Source organism: Salvelinus sp. IW2-2015, unplaced genomic scaffold (assembly GCF_002910315.2).
Source record: "Salvelinus sp. IW2-2015 unplaced genomic scaffold, ASM291031v2 Un_scaffold2548, whole genome shotgun sequence".
In the NCBI taxonomy this organism is placed as follows: domain Eukaryota; kingdom Metazoa; phylum Chordata; class Actinopteri; order Salmoniformes; family Salmonidae; genus Salvelinus; species Salvelinus sp. IW2-2015.
Window position 1 is genome coordinate 146,392 of NW_019943861.1, and position 8,625 is coordinate 155,016.

Here is an 8,625-nt window from a genome sequence, read left to right on the forward strand (position 1 = left end):
ATCATGTTAAACCAGGCTCCAGATGACATCATTTTAGACCCAGTAGGTTAAACCAGGTCCAGACTGCGATCATCAATTTAGACCCAGTGTTAACCAGGGCTCCAGACTGACATCATTTAGACCAGTAGGTAAACCAAGGGCCCAGGACTGACATCATTTTAGAGCCAGTGGGTTAAACCAGGGCTTCGCAGATGGACATCATTTAGACCAGTAGGTTAAACACTCCGACGTAAGCCAGGTTAACCCCAGGGCCAGACTGATCATCCGAGTAAACGGCTAGACTGCATCAGTTAGACCCAGAGGTTAAACCAGGGCCTCTCCAGACTGACATCATTTATACCCAGTAGGTTAAACCGGCTCAGACTGACATCATTTGACCCAGTAGGTTAAAACCCAGGGCCTCCAACTGATCATTAGACCCCAGTGTGTTAAACCAGGCTCCAGACCTGACATCGCAGTTTAGACCCAGTGGGTGTAAACCAGGGCTCGCAGACTGACATCATTTAGACCAGTTTGTTAAGACCAGGGTCCACAAGACTGACATCATTTAGACCGCAGTGGGTTAAACCAGGGCTCCAAGACTGACATCATTTAGACCCAGTTAGGTTATAACAGGGTCTCCAGGACTGACAATCATTTAGACCCAGTGTGCTTAAACCAAAGGGCTCCAGACTGACATCATGTTAGACCCAGGGGTTTTAAACCAGGGCTCCAGCTGACATCATTTTAGACCCAGTAGGTTTAAACCAAGCCGCTCAGACGAACATCAATTTAGATCGCCAGTAGGTTAAACCAGGGCTCCAGACTGACATTCATTTAGACAGTAGGTTAAAACCAGGGCTCCAGACTGAACAACATTTAGACCAGTAGGTTAAACCAGGGCGCTCACAGAACTGACAATCCATTTAGACCCAGTAGGTAAACCCAGGGCTCCAGAAAACTGACCATTGCATTTAGACCCAGTTAGGTTTAAACCAGGCGTCCAGAACTGGACATATTATGACCAGTTAGGTTAAACCAGGGCTCCCAGATCTGACATATTAGACCCAGTTAGGTTTAAACCAGGCTTCGCAGACTGACATCATTTAGACCCAGTTAGGTTAAACCAGGGCTCCACAGACTGACATCATTAGGACCCAAGTAGGTAAACCAGGGCTCCAGACTGACAATCATTATAGACGCCAGGGTTTAAACCGGGCTCCAGACTGACATCATTTAGACCAGTAGGTATAAACCAGGGCTCTCGAACTGGACATATTAAGACCCAGTGTGTTAAACCAGGGCTCCAGACTGACATCATTTAGGACCCATAGGTTTAAACCGAGGGCTCCAGACTGACAGTCATTTAGACCCAGTAGGTTAAACCAGGGCTCCAGACTGACATCATTTTAGACCCAGTAGGTTAAACCAGGGCTTCCAGACTGACATCATTTAGACCCAGTGGGTTAAACCAGGGCTCCAGACTGACATCATTTAGACCCAGTAGGTTAAACCGGGGCTCCAGACTGACATCAGTTAGAACCCAGTAGGTTAAACCAGGGCTCCAGACTGACATCATTTAGACCCAGTAAGGTTAAACAGGGCTCCAGACTGACATACATTTAGACCCAGTAGGTTAAACCAGGGCTCCAGACTGACATCATTTAACCCAGTGTGTTAAACCAGGGCTCCAACTGACATCAGTTAGACCCAGCTGGGTTAAACAGGCTCCAGACTGACATCATTTAGACCCAGTGGGTTAAACCAGGGCTCCAGACTGACATCATTTAGACCCAGTGGGTTAAACCAGGGCTCCAGACTGACATCATTTAGACCCAGTAGGTTAAACCAGGGCTCGCAGACTGACATCATTTAGACCCAGTGTGTTAAACCAGGGCTCCAAGACTGACATCATTTAGACCCAGTGGGTTAAACCAGGGCTCCAGACTGACATCATTTAGACCCAGTAGGTTAAACCAGGGCTCCAGACTGACATCATTTAGACCCAGTAGGTTAAACCAGGGCTCCAGACTGACATCATTTAGACCCAGTAGGTTAAAACCAGGGCTCCAGACTGACAACATTTAGAACCCAGTAGGTTAAACCAGGGCTCCAGACTGACATCATTAGACCCAGTAGGTTAACGGGCTCCAGACTGACATCATTTAGACCTAGGTTAAACCAGCTCCCAGACTGACATCAATTTAGACCCAGTAGGTTAAACCAGGGCTCCAGATGACATCATTAACCCAGTAGGTAAACCAGGGTTCCAGACCATCTTTAGACCAGTAGTTAAACCAGGGCTCCAGACTGACATCATTTAGACCCAGTAGTTAAACAGGGTTCCAGACTGACATCATTTAGACCCATAGGTTAAACCAGGGCTCCAGACTGACATCATTTAGACCCAGTAGGTTAAACCAGGGCTCCAGACTGACATCATTTAGACCCAGTAGGTTAAACCAGGGCTCCAGACTGACATCATTTAGCCCACGTAGGTTAAAACCAGGGCTCCAGACTGAATCATTAACCCAGGTTAAACCAGGCCCAGACGACTATTTAGACCCAGTGGTTAAACAGGGCTCCAGACTGACATCATTTAGACTCAGTGTGTTAAACCAGGCTCCAGACTGACATCATTTAGACCCAGTAGGTTTAAACCAGGGCTCAGACTGACTCATTTAGACCAGTAGGTAACCAGGGCTCCAGACTGACATCATTTAGCCCAGTAGTTAAACCAGGCTCCAGACTGACATATTATCAGTTTGACACCTTAAAGCCGTCTGCATATGGTAAGATTTAGACTTGAATGTGACAGTTAATTTTTCTTTTTTTGTCTCAATTGATGTGAGTTGCACAATCTACATCACCTGACTCAAACTGTCCTATCTGTGTGTGAGGCTGAAACCATTGTTAACAGTACTTCATGAAAGCCTCGTGTCTGCTGGGGCCTGCTGCTGGACAAAAAAGCACTGGGTATTAAGACATTGTGTTTTGAGTTCGTTTACTCAGGTGTGGGACTAGACACCACATAAATTAGCCTATGATATTAGTTCACATAAGATGTAGGTAAATTATCTATGTTGAAAAAAGAAAATTCAGAACATTCTGGACCCAATTTTAACATTCAAATATACAACTATAGCCTTAATTGTCAACCACAATGCATCACTGGATTAGGTGAACATCAAAATATCCTGAATCATGCATTTTTGTGGGGGTGCGACCAAATCATGGCTGTTGCCACCACTGAAAAAGTACCAGTGTTACAAGGAGAACAGTTTAGTCTGAAGCCCTAGTTTACCGCGCTAGTCTGGAGCCTAGTTACCCACTAGCCTGGAGCCCTAGGTACCCCTACTGGACCTAGTTACCGCCTAGCCTGGAGGCCTGGTACGCCCTAGTGAGCCTAGTTCCGCGCTAGCCTGGAGCCCTAGGTTACCGCGCTAGCCGGAGCCCTAGGTTAACGCTGTCCGGCTAGCCTGGAGCCCTAGGTTACCGCCGGCTAGCTGGCCCTAGGTACCGCGTAGCTGGAGCCCTAGGTTACCGCGCTAGCCTGGAGCCCTAGGTTACCCCTACCTGGAGCCCTGGTTCCGCGTAGCCTGAGCCCTAGGTTACCGCGCTAGCTGGAGCCCTAGGTTACGCGCAGCTGCTCCTTGGTTACCTGCGCTAGCCTGGCGCCCTAGGTTACCGCGTAGCCTGCGCCCAGGTTACCGCGGCTAGCCTGGGCCCTAGGTTACCGCGCTAGCCTGGGCCGCTAGTTACCGCGCTAGCCTGGGCCTAGTTACCGCGCTAGCTGGAGCCTAGGTTACCGCCTGCAGCCTGGAGCCCTAGGTTACCGTCTAGCGAGGCCCTAGGTCCGCTAGCCTGGAGCCCTAGTTACCGCGCAGCCTGGAGCCTAGTTACCCGCATCCTGAGCCCTAGGTCCGCGCTAGCCTGGAGCCCTAGGTTACCGCGCTACCTGAGCCTCGGTTACCCCCAGCTGGAGCCGTGAGCTGGAATCTTCTGTCTTTTCCAGGCATTTCCCTTGCGAACTGGACGATACAGCGCACAGGAGAACAAACAACTCATGAGTAACATAAACAACTTCCTGGCTCTCACAGGGATTGAGAATGTGCTAAACTCCTTCCATACAAAGCGCTTCAAAGACGAAACTGACACAAATCCAGAAGTTGAAGAGTCATCACAGGTTCCCTGAAAGAATAGGTGGGGTGTATTCTGCCAGCTTCATAACGATAACAGATAAAGTTCATCCCCACATTATATCCCTGTCTTTAGCATAAATAAGTATGCTAAGGGATTTTCCTAGAAACTGATCTCCTCTCCCTGTTGCAAGCTGAAGGATCCCAAGCCTTGCTTGCATAAGGTCTATACTCGGTGGGAGGAAAAGTTTTGATGTAGAGCTCAAGGGCAGTAGACTGGCTATTACTTAAGGTTGACACACGTAATTAATGGGTTTTGACTGGGTACAAAAAGTTAGTGATATTGAATTGGAACAAAACTGTGCCGTTTCCTGACACGAATCGTGATACTGTGCTTTTTTACAGACTTATTACTTGATGTTTCTATGAATTTTTATACGAGGTCAGCGAAGGGAACGTTTACTCTTTTGAAAAAACTGCAGACGTTGCACGGCAACAATTGGGTGACGATCTCGCAGGTTGACTGGCGGAGTGAAACGCCCCTCAGGTAAGCGTTTTCTCAGATGTGTAAGTCATTAGGAACTTGAATCAAATATAATGATAGAGGTCGACCGATTATGATTTTCAACTTCGATACAGATTATTGGATGACAAAAAAAGCCGATACCGATGAATCTGCCATTTTTAAAAATTTATTTTTTGTAATAATGACAATTACAACAATACTGAATGAACATTATTTTAACTTAATATTAATACATCAATAAAATCAATTTAGCCTCAAATAAATAATGGAAACATGTTACTTTGGGTTTAAATAATGGAAAAAGCAAAAGTGTTGGAAGAAGAAAGTAAAAGTGCAATATTTACATTTAAGTCATTTAGCAGACGCTCTTATCCAGAGCGACTTACAAATTGGTGCATTCACCTCTTATGATACTTTATGAGAAAGTATAAAGTGCCATATTGCATGTAAGAAAGCTAACGTTTAAGTTCCGTGCTCAGACAATGAGAACATATGAAAAGCTGGTTTGGTTCCTTTAACATGAGTCTTCAATATTCCCAGGTAAGAAGTTTAAGACCTGTAGTGATTATATAGGAATATTGGACTATTTCTCTCTATACGATTTGTATTTATATATACCTTTGACTATTGATTTCTTATAGGCCACTTTAGTATTGCCAGTGTAACAGTATAGCTTCGTCCTCTCCTCGCTCTCCTGTGGCTCAACACCAGGAACACATCGACAACAGCCACCCTCGAAGCAGCGTTACCATGCAGAGCAAGGGGAACAACTTACTTCAAGTCTCAGAGCAAGTGACGTTTGGAACGCTAATTAAGCGCCACCCACATGTCGTGAAAGCTATACCATTTCAAACGTTACAACCGCTACCGGAATTTAGCTGAAGTCATAAACAGGTATAGCAACATGTTGAAGCAATAACGCAGTCCTGCGGGCAAAACGCAGAACAAGCTTTACATGACACTCTTCCAGCCCCGACTGCCAATGGTATACACAACCTAGTCATATGGCACCTCCAAATATGATATATACAAATACACACAAAATACCCTATCCTTAATATCGTCGAACCGATTATCACTCACCACGTATTCTTTAGTATCAGCCGTTCCGTCTTTTTATCAACGTGATCATAAGCACCTTTATTGCAGCACTTCAGGTATTCAAATTTTAAAATTCTGAATTAGTCCGCCCAGAACTTCAATCATTGCTTCAAAATAAGTCATGCACTACTCTAGCTATGACAACCGTTTACAATGCCCCAGCATCTTAGTTGGAATGCAGGACCTATTCTCTCTTACTTATGTTCAAGTGCCCAGCATTCTTTATCTAGTGGATGTTAGACTATAGTCATGTGTCCAATGTAGTCCATTCTGCCTGAGCAAATGAATGAGCTTCTTTAGTACTCCATTACCATCTCATATAACTGACAGGTCGTTATTTAATAGTACTATATATCCATTTATGTACCTTCACCCGCTAACTAGCTAGCCATTCACATGGTTACACCAGCCTAATCTCGGAATGATAGGCTTGAATCATAAACAAGCAATGCTTGAAGCACAACGAAGAGCTTGGCAAAACGCAGTAAAGTGCTGTTTGAATGAATGCTTACGAGCCTGCTGCTGCCTACACCCGCAGTCAGACTGCTCTATCAAATCATAGACTTAGTTATAACATAATAACACACAGAAATACGGCCTTGGTCATTAATATGGTCGAAACCGCGAAACTATCATCCGAAACAAGACGTTTATTCTTTCAGTGAAATACAGAACCTTCCGTTATTTTATCTAACGGGTGGCATCCATAAGTCTAAATATTCCTGTAACATTGCACAACCTTCAATGTTATGTCATAATTACGTAAATTCTGGCAAAGTAGTCGCCCAAACTGTTGCATATACATTGACTCGGTGCAATGAACGCAAGAGAAGTGACACAATTTCACCTGTTAATATATGCCTGCTAACCTGGATTCCTTTTAGCTAAATATGCAGTTTTAAAAATATATACTTCTGTATTGATTTTAAGAAAGGCATGATGTTTATGTAGGTACACATTGGGAGCAAGATACGCACCGCATCGATTATATGCAACGCCAGGACACGCTAGATAAACTAGTAATATCATCAACCATGTGTAGTTAACTAGTGATTATGATTGATTGATTGTTTTTATAAGATAGTTTAAGGCTAGCTAGTAACTTACCGTGGCTTCTTACTGCAATTCGCGTAACAGGCAGGCTCCTCGTGGAGTGCAAGTGAATCAGGTGGTTTAGAGCGTTGACTAGTTAACGTAGGGTTGCAAGATTGAATCCCCCGAGCTGACAAGTGTGAAAATCTGTCGTTCTGCCCCTGAAATGAGGCAGTTAACCACCTGTTTCCTAGACCGTCATTGGAAAATAAGAATGTGTTTCTTAACTGACTTGCTAGTTTAAATAAAGGTGTAAAAAAAAATCGGCCAAATCGGTGTCCAAAAATACAGATTTCGATTGTTATGAAAACTTGAAATCGGCCCTTATAATCGCCACGTTCGATTAATCGGTCGACCTCTAATAATGACTCTTGATCCTTGCCTGACATCCTGCTTCACTTCTTTTGGGACATTTTGTTTTTTGTCTGAACAACGGTCCCACTTTATTTGGTGTGTGTTTTTCATCGGCAAACTTAGGTTCTTGGAGCGAAGAAGAACTGAAGAGACTAATGGAAGCTGTGAGAGACCACCTGCTGGGAAGGTGGAGCCTGGCAGAGACATGCCACCATCAGGGAAAGACAAGCTGTACAACAACATCCCCTGGACAGACGTATGCCGGAGGGTTAAGACACGCCCACCGGGACCAGTGGTAGAATGAAATGGTCGGTAGTACAGAGTTTCATGGTTAACTGTTGCAAAAAATAAAATAAAATGGCTGACATTTTCACAGTGAAAAATAATTATGCATAGTGCAGAAATGACTGTAAAATACATTATGATCTTCCAGGGTGATTTAATTTGAAACTTTTCTTCAACAATGTGCTTTATAAAAGAAATTGGTATTCATGTATCGCTCACTAATCTTTCATGGACAGACTGTAAACATAAATTGTACCGTAGAATCTGTCAAGAACTATTGGATGTGTCAGATAGACTAACAGTGAAATGCTGACTGAGGGGTTCTTATCCAACCATGCAGAGTTAAAGATAAAATAGACATAGTGACACAAGGAGTAAATACTCAGTGAATAACTATAACGAGTAAAAATAGCACGGCTATATACAGGAAGTGGAAAAATAACACGGCTATATACAGGAAGTAGAAAATAACACGGCTATTATACAAGAAGTAGAAAAATAACATGGCTATATACAGGAAGTAGAAAATAACATGGCTATATACAGGAAGTAGAAAATAACATGGCTATTTACAGGAAGTAAAAATAACACGGCTATATACAGGAAGTAGAAAATAACATGGCTATATACAGAAGTATAGTCAGCGGGCCAAACACTGAATGTGGATTCATGTGTTAAGGGAGAAAAGAAATCACAATTTCCCCTTTTTTCCAGAAGTCAATAAATGTCTCAAACATCAACACAGTAACATGTTACATAACATAGCTTACATGTGGACAAGTTAACTACATCATCCTACGATAAACACCACGAGGGTTTAAAGAATAAACCTACCTTGTCTTCGGAATTCCTTGAATCGATAAAGATCATATTTGATCATCATTCTGATCTTATTAACAGGACGAGACGCAATATTGGGAACAAACTCTTTGAGCTCATTCATAGCCCTCCATTCTTTTTCACTGTAACATAGAGAGGGGAGAAATATCTAAATAACATCTAAAACATCTGTTTTTGAAACCTCTGAGTTGACAGGGCAGGACAGAAATGCCTCCTCTCTGCACAGGAAGAGGTTTCAGATGAAACTCTGGTAGACAGCACAATGATTCACAAAGGTCTGGTTTTCACCAGCAAATCCTACTGTCAATG